At 46.3% G+C, this 15,706-nt stretch overlaps 1 protein-coding gene across 1 annotated transcript in view; it reads left to right on the top strand.

Annotated features, from left to right (window-relative positions):
* Nucleotides 1-15,706, top strand: part of ZBTB20 (zinc finger and BTB domain containing 20) — a 3,989,371-nt gene that overhangs the window by 1,986,076 nt on the left and 1,987,589 nt on the right. The window contains exon 6 of the mRNA XM_069635901.1: nucleotides 4,929-4,988. The gene's annotated coding sequence lies outside the window, so the exon portion shown is untranslated. The remainder of the gene's footprint in view (nucleotides 1-4,928; nucleotides 4,989-15,706) is intronic.

Below are 15,706 nucleotides of genomic sequence, written 5' to 3'. Positions count from 1 at the left end.
AAAGGACATTTGTTGTTATGGATTCTACCTGGTTCCGCCCTATAAGTGCACTTTGAGGACGCCTTGCAGTTGTGCACCCACCCGGATCTAGTGCGTCCCTCGTTCCGCCCGGGACTAGTTACCCAACTAATATTCCCCGTTTATTATTTTGCATTTCGTTGTGTTCTGCATCCTGGAGTACAAGGGAACTTTGACTTCCTAGGGTAAGACTTTCAGTACCTTTTTCCCCTTGTTATTTACATTACTCAGGATAGTTTCTAATTCCTTGTCTATAATATTTCAGGGGATATCAGGGCATTGTAATTTCAGGATCCAGGGACTGGGTTGTTCAGGTACTATTCTGTCTTATCTCCATGTATTGGTAGTTGCTGTTATTCCAAGTGATTAATCGTGTGTTGATTGCACATGAAGTAGATCACCGGAAATGTGAGATTTCAAAGGATACAGTTCAAATTCCCCTGTAGCTCTTTTGGACATGTATGGGTTTTGACAATTAGCTCAATTGTCATTATTTTACTAACATGTTAGAAATGGGCAGTGTTTTCTTTTTTATTATTGGTTGGTTCAAATATTCAACCATTCAAAAGTAGAAATCAAGATATTTTATAATCATACTTTATTTCATCATTTACATTTCACACTTAATTTCAACATTTATATTTTAAACAATATTTACAACTTCACTTGAATCAGTGTAAAATCAAAACTCCACCAATGCTAGAAGCATTATCTAAAGGTATAGGATACATTTGTATCTCTATATTGCATGTGCTGACAGTTCCATTTCATTGTGTATACACTGATTTACATCATTACATTTCATGTTAAATTACATTATTTACATTTCAAATAACATTTACAGATTGACTTATTAGAGTGCTAACCAAAGATGTTACTATTATCAAGAGTAATCTCTGCAGACCAAAATATCGACTGGCTTTGCCTTTCGGCCACACTTGTGATAGATACTGCATTTTCTTATCCCTTCCACATATCAAGGCACTTACTTTCCATTTTAAATATCTCATCGAGATAGTGTATAAAAGCAATTCGAACTGATAGGTTGTGAATAGTAAATAGCCATTGCCATGCTTGTGTTTGGTTCATTGGAATTAGTGAAAAAGTGAGTCCCCCAAAATAATGTTTACGCTTAGCTACAAGATTTGTGCAAGCTATCATGCAATGCTGCAGCGTTTCTTTTTGTGATTTGTCGCTACACCATCGACAATAATTTTGATCTTCTGGGATTTGTCGCTGTCTCGCTGATATATCTTGTGTATGCCATAAATTGAGTCTGAAACGTAGATATTGTTTACGTATATAAGGCGATACACATTTTTATAGATAATCCGCTAGAATTCCAACTTTTTCATGTCCAAAGAGATTGATGTCAAAGTCTTTCAAAGTCTTACAGTTGTCTAATGTGATGATCCAATCGTATTGAAAGAATTTGATTTTGGCTCGATTGGGATTATGTTTTATTGTTTCAAGGGTAATGTTGGCGTCCGCCAGAGTATTCAAGGTGTGTCAGAACCATATACTTGGAAAGTTGTCTTTTGCTAAAAGCAAATAACATGCTAATATTCCCAAAATGTTTGTTAATAATAAGCTTACCAAGCATTTTCTCAACAAGGCACACCTTTTCAATTGAACTTGTGAATACAGCGATACCAACCCTAGTTCAAATCGAATTACAGCTCGCGGGGTGCTATTTGGTAGTTGTAATACCTTTTTCCAAACACTTGGACTCAAGCAAATCCCAGTACTTGCGATTTTTTGGTAGACTCACTACGGAGCCATATGATAGCAAAGGGATTGCTTTTTGTTTGAAGAACATGACAATATGTTTATAAGAGTATTTAGCAAACCTATAAATTAGAATTTTGGCTTGAGCTATTAAGGCTTGTAATTTACATTGAATATTCAGTTCTTATTCATGATCTTTATGGGTCTTTGTTACCGTTACTCCAAAGTATTTGTGTGACAGGAGTCTTTCGAGTGTTTCACTTCCTAGATGCCACTGAAATCGATTGATATTGGTGTTTATATTGTTTTTACAGACCAAAATTTGAGTCTTAGCTATGTTTATGGTAAGATTGTTCTTACAGACATATTGCTCTAAGGTGTTCAGCATATTCTGTAATCCAAAGGGGGTCTGTGACAAGAGGATCAACTTGTCTGCATACAGAAGATAACTAATGGGTTGGCTGACTAATTTTGGGGCATCGCTCATTGTTTGTAAGAATCTGTGTCTTATATCAAGGATGAACATGTTAAATGAAGTTGATGGCAAAATACATCCTTGCTTTAGGCCTCTTTTTGTTTGAATCGAATCTGAAAGAGTTCCGTCCAAAGCTAGCCTGACCGGCATAGAAATGTTCGTATGCAATAGCATGATCAGAGCTAGTAAGGGTGAGGGGCAGTTCTAGTCTCTTAGTTTCTGATAAAGTCAAAACCTATCGATGGAATCAAATGCCACCTTGAAATCTACAAATGCAATATATAGAGATTGATTTTGTGTTGTATATTTGATTTAATCAAATTGAGAACCATGATATTCAGAATGGTGCCTATTCCTGACACAAATCCAGCTTGAAAGGGGTCCAACAATTGGTTGTTCAAAGCCCAGCGATTAAATTTTTTTAGAAGAATTCTGGAGAAGGTTTTGCCAGGCGCATCTAACAATGCAATTGGTCTGTAGCTATTTGGCATTTGCCGATCCCCTTTTTTATATATAGGGACAGTGAGTGAGTGTCCCCATGTCAATGGAATTGTTTGGGAGTGATTCACTAACGTAAAGATGTTAAAGAGAATCTTGGCCCCAATGGTCGGATGTTGTTTAAACAAATAGTTCGGAAGGCCATCTGGGCCTCAGGCTCTAAACCGACTAATAGATTGTATACATAACGATATGTCCAGAAGATCAAAGGATAGGTGGAATTGGGTCGGAAGCGAAAGAGTGTCAAGGCTCACACAATTAAGTGGAGGCGCATGAAGATCATAGAAGTGTTTAACCCACTTACCTTCAGTGACACCATTGGCTTGAATTACCCCTTGATTGCCTTGGGTCATTCGATTCAAAATAGCTGAAGTTTTGGCTATATTCTTGGATTGTAATGTATTTAACATCTTTGTGCCATCTTTTTGATAAAGGGAGCCGCGTTTTGCTCATAGCCAATTCTTATATCCGGTCTTTATGCGAGCGAGGGAAGCATTCTTATTTCACTAGGCAATTTTAAGGCTACCCGTTTATCCGCTCTGAATTTAGTTTTCCTGACCTTCAGTTCATCATCATAACTATGTAGTGGTCGTTCTGGTTGAGTGATTTAACTGGCTTGCATTTTACCATTTGTGGCATCTTGCTATAATAAGTATTGTCAAGTTGAGTTCCTAGAGCTGCTTGGGCAGTAAATTCAAACGTCTAAAAATATATTTAAGAATGTAATGCATGTGAAAAAGGGCGACTATGTAATATGTATGCATCTTTTGAATATGAACTTTGATGAATGGCGTAGAAGGTGCCATAAATTACTAGGGTAATCCAGACATGGAACCCTTGCTCACTGTTCTTAGAGAGGCACAGCTCCACCTCACTGACGAGGCCCAACCAGGCCAAAACACGTGTCTGGGGTTGCTGTTGGTACTCTTGTTCAGAGGAGAATTGCCTGGCATTTCGGTGCTGGACTGCCCTTGGGCAGGACAAAGACTGATATGTAGTGGCAATTTCTCCTCTGTGAAAGGATGGTGAGCTAAAGACTCTGGTCGAGACTCTAACCCGGGATATAGGCCGGTAGTAGAGACACTCCCAGGACACCCCCTTGTTTGTGCGTAGAAGGTGACATACACAAGTTTGGTGATCAGGGTTTACTTGAATTGTCTTCAGGTAGGCAAATCAATCAGTGTAAGCCCAACCGGTTGATGTCAATGTGTGATTTGTGGCGTAAAGCCTCAACAGCATCATTACATTATCTGACCGAGAGCTGAGAGGCACAGACATTCTGGCAGAGGACCATGGACTGTTTTACAGTTACATTATTTGATGTCATGGTCCTGGGATTTACACTGTACACCCCTTCCCTTTGCATGGTTTCCGGGCGTTCTCTTGGAGAAGATGGAGCGAGGTGGGTAAGGTGAGTGGGTAGGGAGAGGAAAATGTGAGGGAGCTTTATTGTTGTATTGACGCATGCAGACCATAAGTACCTTGAGCTAAGCGCACCGCTTTCTTTCTATGTGTCTTGCGTTGAGAGCATAGAGGCATTTGTATCCAGAGGGGAGGCTTGTCTGCCCGTGGTGCTACTATGCATTGCCTGGGACTGTGATAAGCACATTGATTGTATGGGTGTAGCATTCTGTTGTTTGATGTGAGCTTGGAGGGCTATTCCTTGGCTGTTTGTGAGTGGCATAGTTGCTATGTGTATTGTGTGTTTGAGTGTAGAATTTGAGAATGTTAGTGCAGGGAGTTTAGTGAAACACCCAGCTGGTGTGGCTATGGCAATGTCTCAGTCGGGCGTTGTGGTAGTGGTGCTCACCGGAGAGCAGTGGATCTTGGACTTTGAACATATTTGGTGAGGTGCCACCCGACAGTGATAGTCACTGTATTCGCTTAGTTGCTGGCACAGAGAACAGCAGCAGCAGATTGGTTTGATGAAGGTCTGGTGGCTGGATGATGGGTTGCATGGCTCTCTCCAGAATCTGAAATCAAAAATGAAGATGGTGTTAGGAATTGGGTGGTGGGGGAGGTTACAGTGTATGGGTGGTGTCCACACCGTATCCTTCTCACTTGTTTGTATCATAGTTGTTCTTGTATGTTGACCGTAGCTGGGTGTTAATGTTTTCCCAGAGTGGAATTCAAACTGGCACTTTTGTATATTAGTGCCAACGTATAATGCATCCAAATGTATATATTGAAGTATTTCCTTTTTTTGCAGAAAAACAGAGGAGCTCGTCCATCCCTAGATCTGCGGTGCTTATTATAATAACAGTGTACGGTAGGTAAAACAAGTCACTTCTACATTTGGGACTGGCCCTTGCATAAAAGGCTCAAATGCTGTTTCTTGTTACACTAGACATGGAAAACGTCTAGCTGGCAGGATGTCTATGTTTGGTCGTTTGAATGCCTTTTCTGTTTGTTGAAAAATCAAAAGATACATTGGAGAAAATCTGTAATCGATATTGCAATACAGTGCCTTCCATTCACCGGTTTGATTCTAATCAAAGGACTGTTGGTGGCAATGAAGCGGCTCACGAGCCGGCTTTCCTGCAGCAATCCCACCTAAGTCTTGCAGGCCTACGTGGAAAACCCAAATCCCAGAAGCGCGAGTTTCAAAATCGCGAAGCCCGCCACTTGCTCGCATTTTGTAACTCAAGCTTTTGGGAATGTGGTTGTTTGTACCCCGTTGTGCATTTAATGCATGCGGGGTACACCTCCGCAACCCCAACAGCCCATAATACCGAACTAGGGGAGCGGCTGTATGCACAACAAATGTGCATTTGGATTTTCTTTACGACCTTTTCGACCGAAACAAAGTTTCGCGGGTTCTAGCAAAAGATACAGGAAAGTGGGTGGGGACGGGGACGTTCCTCGCAGCTTAATAAACCATATATCGTTGACACATTCTACATTACTGGATGCGGAATAGGTTTTCTTCAGAATGCCAAAGGGAGATGCTGAGTAGAGATAAAATCAGGTGTATACCCATCCTCAAGGGTCATTTTGAGGGGTTCGTAGTAAGGGCCACGGGTCTCTCTAGGGGAGTAATCAGAGAGTACTGGCGCGGGAGAGGGCCATGGGTGGAAAAAAACCCAGAAGGACACCCTGCTCAGAAACCTAGAACCAGTACTTTTTAAGAACAAAGACTCAGGAAGCAAGTCATCATACAGACTAAAACATGGGGTGGGGCGCTGATTTTCCGGTAAGGTGCAAACTGGTCCTGTCCACTCAGTTTTCACCATTGGCACTGTGGTCTGCACAAGGGAGGTGTAAAGCAGAGGCGAAATCAGCTTCAAGCCTCTCCTTTTGCACTCCACAGTGCAAATGGAGTAAACAACGCCTTACATTTCCTCATGGCGGGCAGCGTTTACAATGCATTCCACCTCCTTTTTGCTGGTGTAAAAAGCAGGCAGATTCCATAGGAATCCACAGCAGTCATACCAGCGTGAAAACGTAAAGATGGCATAAATGCTAGAGCATTTGTATGGTGGAGGGGGAAAGAGAGGCGGGATTGTACATGGCTATCCGTCCTACGTCTTCACTATACAAATATATCAAAATAATGAGTGATGTAACATGCATGCTTATGATTGTTTTGCACATGATTTTTACGTTACTCATTTGGGAACAGGAGCTGCAGGGTGTGCAGGGTGTGCAGTGGGAGCAGAGTCGTGTACACACACATGAAAGAGCATGAGGTAAGATTCAGCCAGTTCTTTTGCAGTTACTGTCTCCCTGGCATTCCCCACGAGGGCACACAAGGACAGGATTCTTGGAGCTGCCAACTTTGATAATGTTTAAAATAGTCGCTTAAATGAAAAGCTCACTAGGTCAGAAAGCGTAATCTGTGTTGTCAGCTAGAGCAGTGCTTCAGAGGACAGCAGAGAGAATACAAGCACACGCTCAGCTGCAGTCAAGCACAGGAACTGGCCCTCAAGACACAAGGAGCAGTGGGCAAAACGCGGACTGGCAACTACAACAGTTTGGGCTTTTGTGTAGACATGGGATAGACGTTGTGTAAGTGCATATGATGGCAATGTCTAGAGAATACCTACACAAAAGCTAAAACGGTTTGCTTTGACAGTGCTTGTTTTAACAGTAATTCAGTGCAAGGAACCAATTTAAGGGTACGTGTATTATAAGACACAAACGGGGACCCAAATCAGTCCAAAATAGGTCTACCTGAACACATAGAGACATGTTCTAACTATGCCGGTCCGGTAACAACGGTGCCAGTAAGCCTATCGGCACCGTTGTGACCGGACTGGCACAGCATGACTCTGCGGGCAGGTGCCGTCCCACCCGCCAGGCTCAGACCTGGGGGGCAGAACAGTGCCCACCCCATCTATACCCTGCCAGGGCATCACAACAATTCTGAGAAACTAGACATTCGCCATCCAGTGAATCCTGAGGCACCAACGCAATCAGAGCCGCAATCAGACTCAATCCTAAGCCCCATCTGATGCAAGTTGCGGAGCCACCCCCTGAGAAGAGGGATCGGCAGTGTGCATGAATAAAAAGACTCATTAAAAGAAATGTCATACAAGAACATACATACATAAAACTGCCAATGTTGCCAAAAGTATTTATTACCAGAGGAACGTTCACGATGCACACAGTGCGGGATGTTTTCCTGATTGTTATTTCTGTATTGAGTCATTTCAAAGTAAATTCTGTAGGCACTGAAATACGTGATTGAAAGTTGTGCCTCAAGTTTATTGGAAATGAGCTGTTGTTAGCGGGCAAGGCCGCTTTAATTAAACACACGGACACCAGCGTGGAGGTTAACTTCCTTCTTTATTGATGTATAACATAGGAATGCCCGCACTTCCTTTCCTCCTCCTATTCCCCTTTCCTCAACGTCACTTCCGTCAATGACGTTCTCCTTGTAACAGCTGTGCACTTTACCTTAACTGCTAAGGGTGCGTGTATGTTCATCCTGCATTGCAAAGGAAATAAGGGTCCCGGACCCCCGGAAGACCATATGGAGAAGCTCTTCAGCTTCACTTCCGAGTTGGCTGCAGCCTGGCCCGGAAGTCCCACGTTTTTGCAATTCCTTTGCCTTCCCCCCACTCCTCAGAAACAACAAGGCCTCTGCCTGACCTTGAGAAGAAAAATCACCACACCTGACATTGAAAGTAAATGCACACTATTGGGCATGAAAGGAAGTGGTCACTTCTTTCTGGTTCTATGATTTGACTGTCAAATGGTGAGCAAGGTTTCCTTGCCAATTCTGCAGACAGGAATTTATTTTTGCTTATTGTTGCTTAGCTTCAAGATTATTTCAAAGCAAAACATGTGCCTTTGGTTTAAATAATGCACGGATGTCTTGTTTCGTTTTTATGATGTTGGCGTTCAGACCCTAAAAGTTAGCATCCCTCGAGCAATGCAACCTTTTCTGTCATTTTGCAGCCTTCTTGGCTCATGCAATGTCCTGGTGAGGCCTCCCCGGCAAATAGATGGACACAGAGACGAGATGCACAGTCTGGGGCCCCATGCTCACGAATGCCCCATAGCATGGGACTGCCCCTTTTATTTAACACACGCTGTGACGTAGCACGTCACGGCTCCATGAAAGGGCACACACCACACTCCTCCTTTTTCATAATTGACATGTGATGTCCACACAACTACAACAGGTGGAAAACAAACTGTCCAACAATAACTGTACCTGATGAACACCACCATCAACTGGTACCTCGCTCAGGTCAGGGGAGGTCTACTTCAAAGTCTTGCAGGTAGCTCGGCCGTCGGCGGTGCTCCCGCACAGGATAGCGCCTCTCCCGCTAGGACCTTCTTTGTCCATCCCTGCCCCTCCCACACCGCTGGACAACAGTCCTCCCTGTTCGGACCCGTCGCTCTCTAGTCCTGGCCATCGTGGAGGACTCAGTGACATCCTTCTGCTCTCTCTGCTGTACTCTGGCGATCTTGCTAACCTTCCTCGTCACTGTTGCCTGGCCATCAGAGATGGTGATCATTGAGCCTTTTGTGTCCACAACTCTGAATGGGCTGGGCTCATTGTGGAGCGGCATCTTTCCCTTCAGGTGTCTGGATTGAACCAGCACTCTGTCACCTACTTCCAGATGTTGCTCTCGCAGCAGCCTTCTCTTATCATTCTCTCTCTCATTTGCCCTTCTCCTTCCTTCAAACACAGCCTCGTCATCAATCACTCCTGGGCTGCGAGGCGATGCTCTGGAAACAGCTTGATGAGTGCTTCAGCTGGCGGCACCACAGTTGAGCAGTGATGGGTGGCGCGGTATTCCAACAAGAATTGATACAGAGTTCTCCCATTGCACTCCCCTTGTCTGTGCGCAATTCAAAACACCTTATTGAGGGTGCGCATTAGGCTTTCTGCTTCACCATTTGCCCTAGGCCACACTGGTGTCACCTTCTGGTTTCTCACTCCAAGGGTCTGCAGGTATTCAGAGAAACCCCCACTTTGGAAGGGCAGGCCATTGTCCATGCATAGCTCTGCCAGTAGGCCGTGGGTGGCAAATATCTTCTCCAACATCTGCACCACATCCTCCAGTGAAGTGGACTCCACAAACTCCACCTCTGGATATCGTGACCACTCGTCCACTAGGACCAGGAAGTGCGTGTTGCGGCATGTGGAACCAAAGTCCATGTGTACAACCTCCCACAGCAGGCGGCTCTGCTTTAATTAATTCAATGCAGGGTTCCTTCTGGTGCGGCATAGCTGCTTGGCACAACACACAGTTGCAGATTCATTCTTCCACCTTTTCTTTGAGGCCGGGTATCCACACCTTTAGTCGGAGTTGCGCTTTAGTTTTTGGCACACCCTGATGCCCTTTATGGGCAAGTCCAAACACACTTGGCACTACGCTTGCGGGATAACGATTCTCGATCCTCTAAGGACCAGCCCTTTGTCCATAAATGTGAGTTCTGTCCTTATGCGCCATATCTGTTCAAGTGCCTTTTCGCCTCTTGAGTGCGCCAGTCTAGATTTTGAAGGACCCTCTTCCATTCCCCGCTGGTTGCAGCAGACTGCTGAATTCCAAAACATTCATCACCTGCCAAAGCATCTCTTATGTCATCAATGGACATGGAGACTGGCATTGCAGATGCCACCAGAATGCGTAAACATTCTTCTGTTTCCCCTTCCTCCTGGCTCAACTCCTGTTGTCCCACCTCCACGGGGTGGCGAGATAGGTAGTTGGCCGGGCAGAAAACCAGCTTGCTGTCGTACTCCTCAGGGTGAGCATCCACTTCTTAATGCCAGCCGGTCGTTTGGAGGATGACTCGGTCATTATCAGGATGATAAGGGGCTTGTGATCCGTGATAACCATCATCGACTTTCCGTACACATAAAGATGGAAGTGCTTACAGCTAAGGTAGAGCCTTGTGTTCAATTTGTGAGTATCTCTGTTCTGTCGCAGACAGTACTATACTTTCAAACGCCACTGGGCGATCAGTCCCGCCATCATCAGTACTGCTTCAAGACCAAAAGGACTGGCATCCACAATGATCTCTGAACTGTTTCCTGGATTAAAGAAGGCCATGGTGTCGACGGCGGTAAGTGCGCTCTTAATGTCTTCGAAGGCACTCTGTTCCAGGGTAGTCCACCTCCATGTGCAGTCTTTCTTGGTGAGGTTCCGAAGGGGCTCGGACAGGGTGGACAAGTTCCGTATTAACCTGCTGCAGTACATGACCATCCCAAGGAAACTTCACACCACAGACACATCCATGGGAGCAGCTGCATCTTGGATGTCCTTCATTTTCGCTGGATCCAGTGAAATACCCCCTTCCTGGAACACAAACCCAAAGAACTAAATTCTCTTCAGCAGGAAGGGGCACTTGTCTCTGTGTAGGGTTAGCCCTAACTGTTAGATACTCTTCAGGACATTTCCCAGCCTCTCCAGGTGGTCTTGCTCTGATTTCGCAAACACTGTGATATTGTCGCTTATGTTGATGCCACCTTTAAAACTGGCCAGGGCCCCTGATGGTATTTTTGAAGACCTCTGCGGCCGACGATATCCCAAAGTTCAAGCATTTATACCTGTTCAGCCCTCCCTGTATCCAAAATGTTGTGATGTAGCAGGACTACAGATCCAACACCAACTGGTGGTAGCTGGATCTGAGGTCCAGCTTCAAGAAGTATTTGGCTCCATGTACATCCAGCAAGATGTCATCCAGCATCAGTGTGATGTGCCTCTCTCGTCTTATGGCCCTGTTTGGGAGATGCATGTCAACACAGATGCGTATTGAGTCTGGCTGTTTGGGCTTCCTGGCGATCACAATGGCAGAGACCCACGAGTCGGCCCTTCTACTTCCTCTACTTCCTCTCCCAACTTTCTCCCGCAAGTGGAATGGCATCCGTCAGTGCTTCAGGGCAAAATGCTGGATGGAGGAGTCAATGTGAAGGCAGATCAGGTCACCAGTGGGTTTCCCAACACACCCGGGAATACACCTGAGTACCGGGCCAGCAGGGACTGAATGTCTTCTAGATAGATGCCAAAGGCGAAATTGACTATGTGCAGCGCCTCTGGTGCGGCACATTCTAGCAGCATCACGTCGCTCACCTTGGTGACAAAAAGTCTGGCTTTTATGGTTGTGTTGAACAGATGATACAAACACCCCTTCCAGAGGCAATGGCAGGGACGTCATTTAGGGGTCACCAGAGGTCAAAACTGTGTCTTATGGGGTCTCCCTTGCTACCTCTGTGGTCTCCCATGTGACCTCTAAAAAAAGAAAAAAAACGTTTTTTTTTTCTTTTTCTAATGCAAGCTCCTGGGCTGTGGCCAGCACCATGTGGCTCTTTACCTCTGGCGTGGCTGGCTTTCTTGTACAGAAAAAATAAGAAAAATAAGAACAGGAGTGGCACAAGTCTACCAATTTCAGCACTAACCCTAAATAAGAAAGAATTGGAATACCAAATAATGTGTCTTTCTGGAATGTTATACAATAATTGCTAAACTCATTAAAGGTTTATTTCAGGCACACTTCAGTGGGTGAGTCACTGATTTAGTCTTTTCCTAAACACCTCAACTCAGCCTTTCATCCTTCTGAGGTCGATAAACGAGTACCAACACAGGTTGGGTGACATTGGGTGTATAATTTTTCTATATGAAGCACTTAAGCGTAAGTGCTATATAATAACACATCATTACCGTTTGGTCATGGACGTCTGCTTGGATTCACAGTAATTTGCTAATATGGGCCTATACGCACTGATCTTAAAGATACATGTGGCAATCCATCCTTGTATGAAATGTACATCACTTTATAGTGATATCGTAACCATATTTTTCGTAGTGTACAATGCTACGTGATGCCACTTCCTGTCTTGTCAACGGGTGAAAGGTCGTGTTCCATCGCTTCCTTCGATATCACTTCAGGGTGGGGTCAAATGACATCACTTCCTGGGATGTCATCAGGGGTCAGGGGTCGTGTGATGTCACTTCCGCTACCCCTGGCATTTTGGTGAAACGACGTCCCTGGGCAATGGGTGCTTGCCTCCAAATGTGTAGTTACGCACTTGCGCATCCTTCAAGGATGGGGCATCTGCCAACTGGCGATAATGTTCCTCTGCCATGGCACTCATCGACGCCCTGGTGGCAATCAATACGGGAAACTGGAAGTCGCAGATGCGGGCCATGCAGTTAGGTTGGCACCTCTTAGACACTTGCCGTTCAGTCATACTAGATATAAAAAATATGTCCTCCTCATCTTCCTCTTCCTTCTCCGGCTGGCCGACATCCCTGGGAGGCTGTTCCACTTGGGCCACCTTCCTCGCTGGCCTTTGGGATGACTGTCTTGCAGAGGCTTGCCCTTTTGAATGCCTGGATGGTGCAGGTGCACAGCAAACTCGAGCGAAGTGATTTGACACACCACTTCTGGCACAGACATGGCCCTTCGCTGGGCAGTCTTTCGAGTGGGGAAGTTCATAGCTGCAATTGGAGCACAGGGTTGGATCACTCCTCCAAGCATCCCTCTTGTTCCAAGATTGTCACTTGTCTGTCTTGCGATATTGTTGTTTACCCAAAGCGCATGCGTCCTACAGCTTGACCGATTTCATGGTGGCACACATGTTGTTCACCCTGACATCCACCGGCGCATGGGAGCGTCCTAGCTCCAGGATGTGTACCAGGGTGATGCCGGGCTCACGCAGTATTTCTCGCCTCAATTTGATGGACGAACAACCTTGGATCAGCTGCTGCCGCATTTTGTGTTCCACATCCGGCCAAGCCACATCACCGCCATTCGCTGCAGTCTGCTGTGGAATGCGTCAAAGGATTCACCTACCTTCTGCAATGCTGTCCTCACAAGGAACCTCTCATAGTCCAGGTTCACCATTGGCACAAAGTATTCATGGAGTGCCGTCTTTGCTGTGTCAAAAGTGCCATCAGCAGGTCGCAGGGTCTCAAAGATATTGTGTACGGCAGGACCAGCTGAGTAAAGCACAATATACATTTTTGCTGCCAGAAACATCTCCAATCACTTCACCCACGTAGACCACCTGGGGCCCAAGGCTGCCGGAGCATCTGTGATGTTAAATTCTTACAGTAGGGCAAGGTAGGCCAAAGGGCATGGCATTTTGGTGCCAGCAGGGGCAGCGCCAGCATTGTTCACCATTGTGTTCACTTAACGGGGACTGCGGAGATTGGTGCGTCACAACCAAACTCATGGGTGGAGAGGCTAAGCTGGGGCCTTGGGCGGATCAGCAGCTGAATGTCACCTGAGTCACAAATAGGGAATCAGAGACAGGCCAAACAAGCTCTCCAAACAGGAGCTGCAGCCCCTCCAGACCAAGTGTCATTAAAGTACTTGAAGGGCAGCAATCTGATTCTGTAGGGCTCACCGCCTGCAAACTAGCAGTTTTACTGAAGATAGGGCACACAAGCACTACAGGCAGGAGCTGCAACCCCTCCCCAGGACTGGGCCAACAGGGACCATGCACTAACCTTCTGAATCCTTGATGCACTGCAATCACCAGTTTACTGGCACAACGTTTGTTAGTGACTTTAACTTTCACTTCTGGAACTCGCCGCCATAAGCAGCAGGGCAGTTAAACTCGTATTCTTCCCGGGAGAACGTGTTGTGTTGAACATTACTTGAGCGTGCTGTGTTGTACGTTCCTTTTTTTCCATTTCAATCACACTGATGCACGTGCCTGCTCCGAACGGGCCGCTCTGTTGGAGCCCCGCCCTGTGGACGTGGAGGGGAGTCAAACAGAGGCCGGAGCAATCTGATAACACTGCCGGCGGCCCGGGTGATGAGCAAGGTCGCTTCAACGCAGCAGCACCTGCCAGAGCAAGGCCTAGCGCGTCAGCGCAGCGCCACCTCCAGCGTGGCCCGGCCGCTCACTGATTTCCGGCAGACCGGGATCACAGCTGCATGTGCAACGCAGCCGGCGGGACAGCAGGATTTCACCACATGGATATGCATCCGCCGTGGCAACTGCCACATCGCCAATGTTATTTTGGGGAGAGCCACGTCCTGGTGAGGCCTCCCTGGTGGATAAATGGACACAGAGACCAGATGCGCAGTCTGGGGTCCCGTGCTCACGAATTCCTCGTGGCACGGGACTGCCCCTTTTATTGAACACATTTCATGATGTAGCACGTCACGGTTCCATTAGAGTGGCACACACCACAAAGACCAATAAGTCTTCTGAAAGTTAATTTAATGATTTCCTCTAATTTTGCATAAGGGAGTGATAACAATCTCCCTCTATGATTTCAGGCTCATTGATTTCAAGCTGTCACTTAAAACAGGGTGTCCTTCCTTGGGTCGTGTTTAGCATCTGTCTCCTTTAGCTCAACGTCGAAGAGTGTGCCTATAAATGTGTCATTGTCAAAGCATCAAAGGTCTTGGGCTGGTAGCACTGGCTCCTCTTGGGAGGCACTTGCCTCTGGCTCCCTCGAAACTGATGGGTTTGATCATTTTGCTCATATGTGTATGTTCTACACATTATGAGTATATTCCTTTCCTCACAGCATATCCTCTTGCCTTCCGTGATGCCTTTGAGATTGGTGAATATGTCACAAGGGCTAAATCTGTGTGGGAAGAAAGGGTAGTGCTCCTAAGCGCTACTGTGGAACCAGGAATAGTGGTGGTCAAGGTACAAAATCAGAAGTTTACTAGCAGATGTAGGAGTTATGATCTATTTGGGCGAGGCTCTGAACCTACTGTCCTGCACTTGAGCAGTGAGAGGCTGTGGTGGTGGACCACAATTTATTTATTTTATTTATTCATTGGGCATTTATAATGCACCTGTACACAATGTGTTCAAGGCGCAACAAGACAAGAGGGTGGGAGAACAGGGAGAACAAAACAAAGTCGATCCTACTTGGCCTTGTGGCATTCCGATCGTGCAAGTGCAATAAAAGAAGTGCAGGGAAGGGATGAGGGGGCACCAGTCAGGGCGGAAGGGCCTGTGTGAAAACAAGTGCCACGGGAGGCCAGGTGGACAGAGCCAGGGGAAAGCAGAGAGTGCATAGGGAGGAAGGTCCCGGAGCTAAGTATGAGGTAAGGGGCTGGAATGGCTACAAGGGTGCAGGCACAGCCAGGCTAGTGAGGGGGAAGGGGCCCAGAAGGGTACCTGCAGGTTGCGTGTGGGGGATCATGGGAGACCAGGTGCAGGGGTAGACTGGGATGACAGGAGTAGACTGCACTAGGTGGGGCCTGGTGCCCTGTAAGACTCTAAAGGAACCAGGCAGCCAGTCAAGAGGCAGACAGGGACATTAGCTGGTTAGGGGGAGCTGGATGGAAGAAGAGAAAAGGAAGGTCTTGAGAAACCTCTGGAACATAAGGAGATCCGGCTTAAATCTGAGAGGGGCAGGGAGGCCATTCCAGAGGGAGGCCCCTGCAGAGGAGATAGATCTACACCCCACTCTCTGCTTGGAGAAACGTTTGATCTGCAGAGAGTTAGAGCTAGAAGACCAAAGGGCTCTGGCAGTGAGGTATTTAGGGAGAGAGAGTTGGATGTAGCGGCTCCCAGGCCTCACACAGCCTTGTGGTTGTGGATGATGCAGA

Source organism: Ambystoma mexicanum, chromosome 7p, assembly GCF_040938575.1.
Source record: "Ambystoma mexicanum isolate Mex_15411 chromosome 7p, UKY_AmexF1_1, whole genome shotgun sequence".
NCBI classification, from domain to species: Eukaryota; Metazoa; Chordata; class Amphibia; order Caudata; family Ambystomatidae; genus Ambystoma; species Ambystoma mexicanum.
This window is presented reverse-complemented; position numbering and strand designations above follow the sequence as displayed.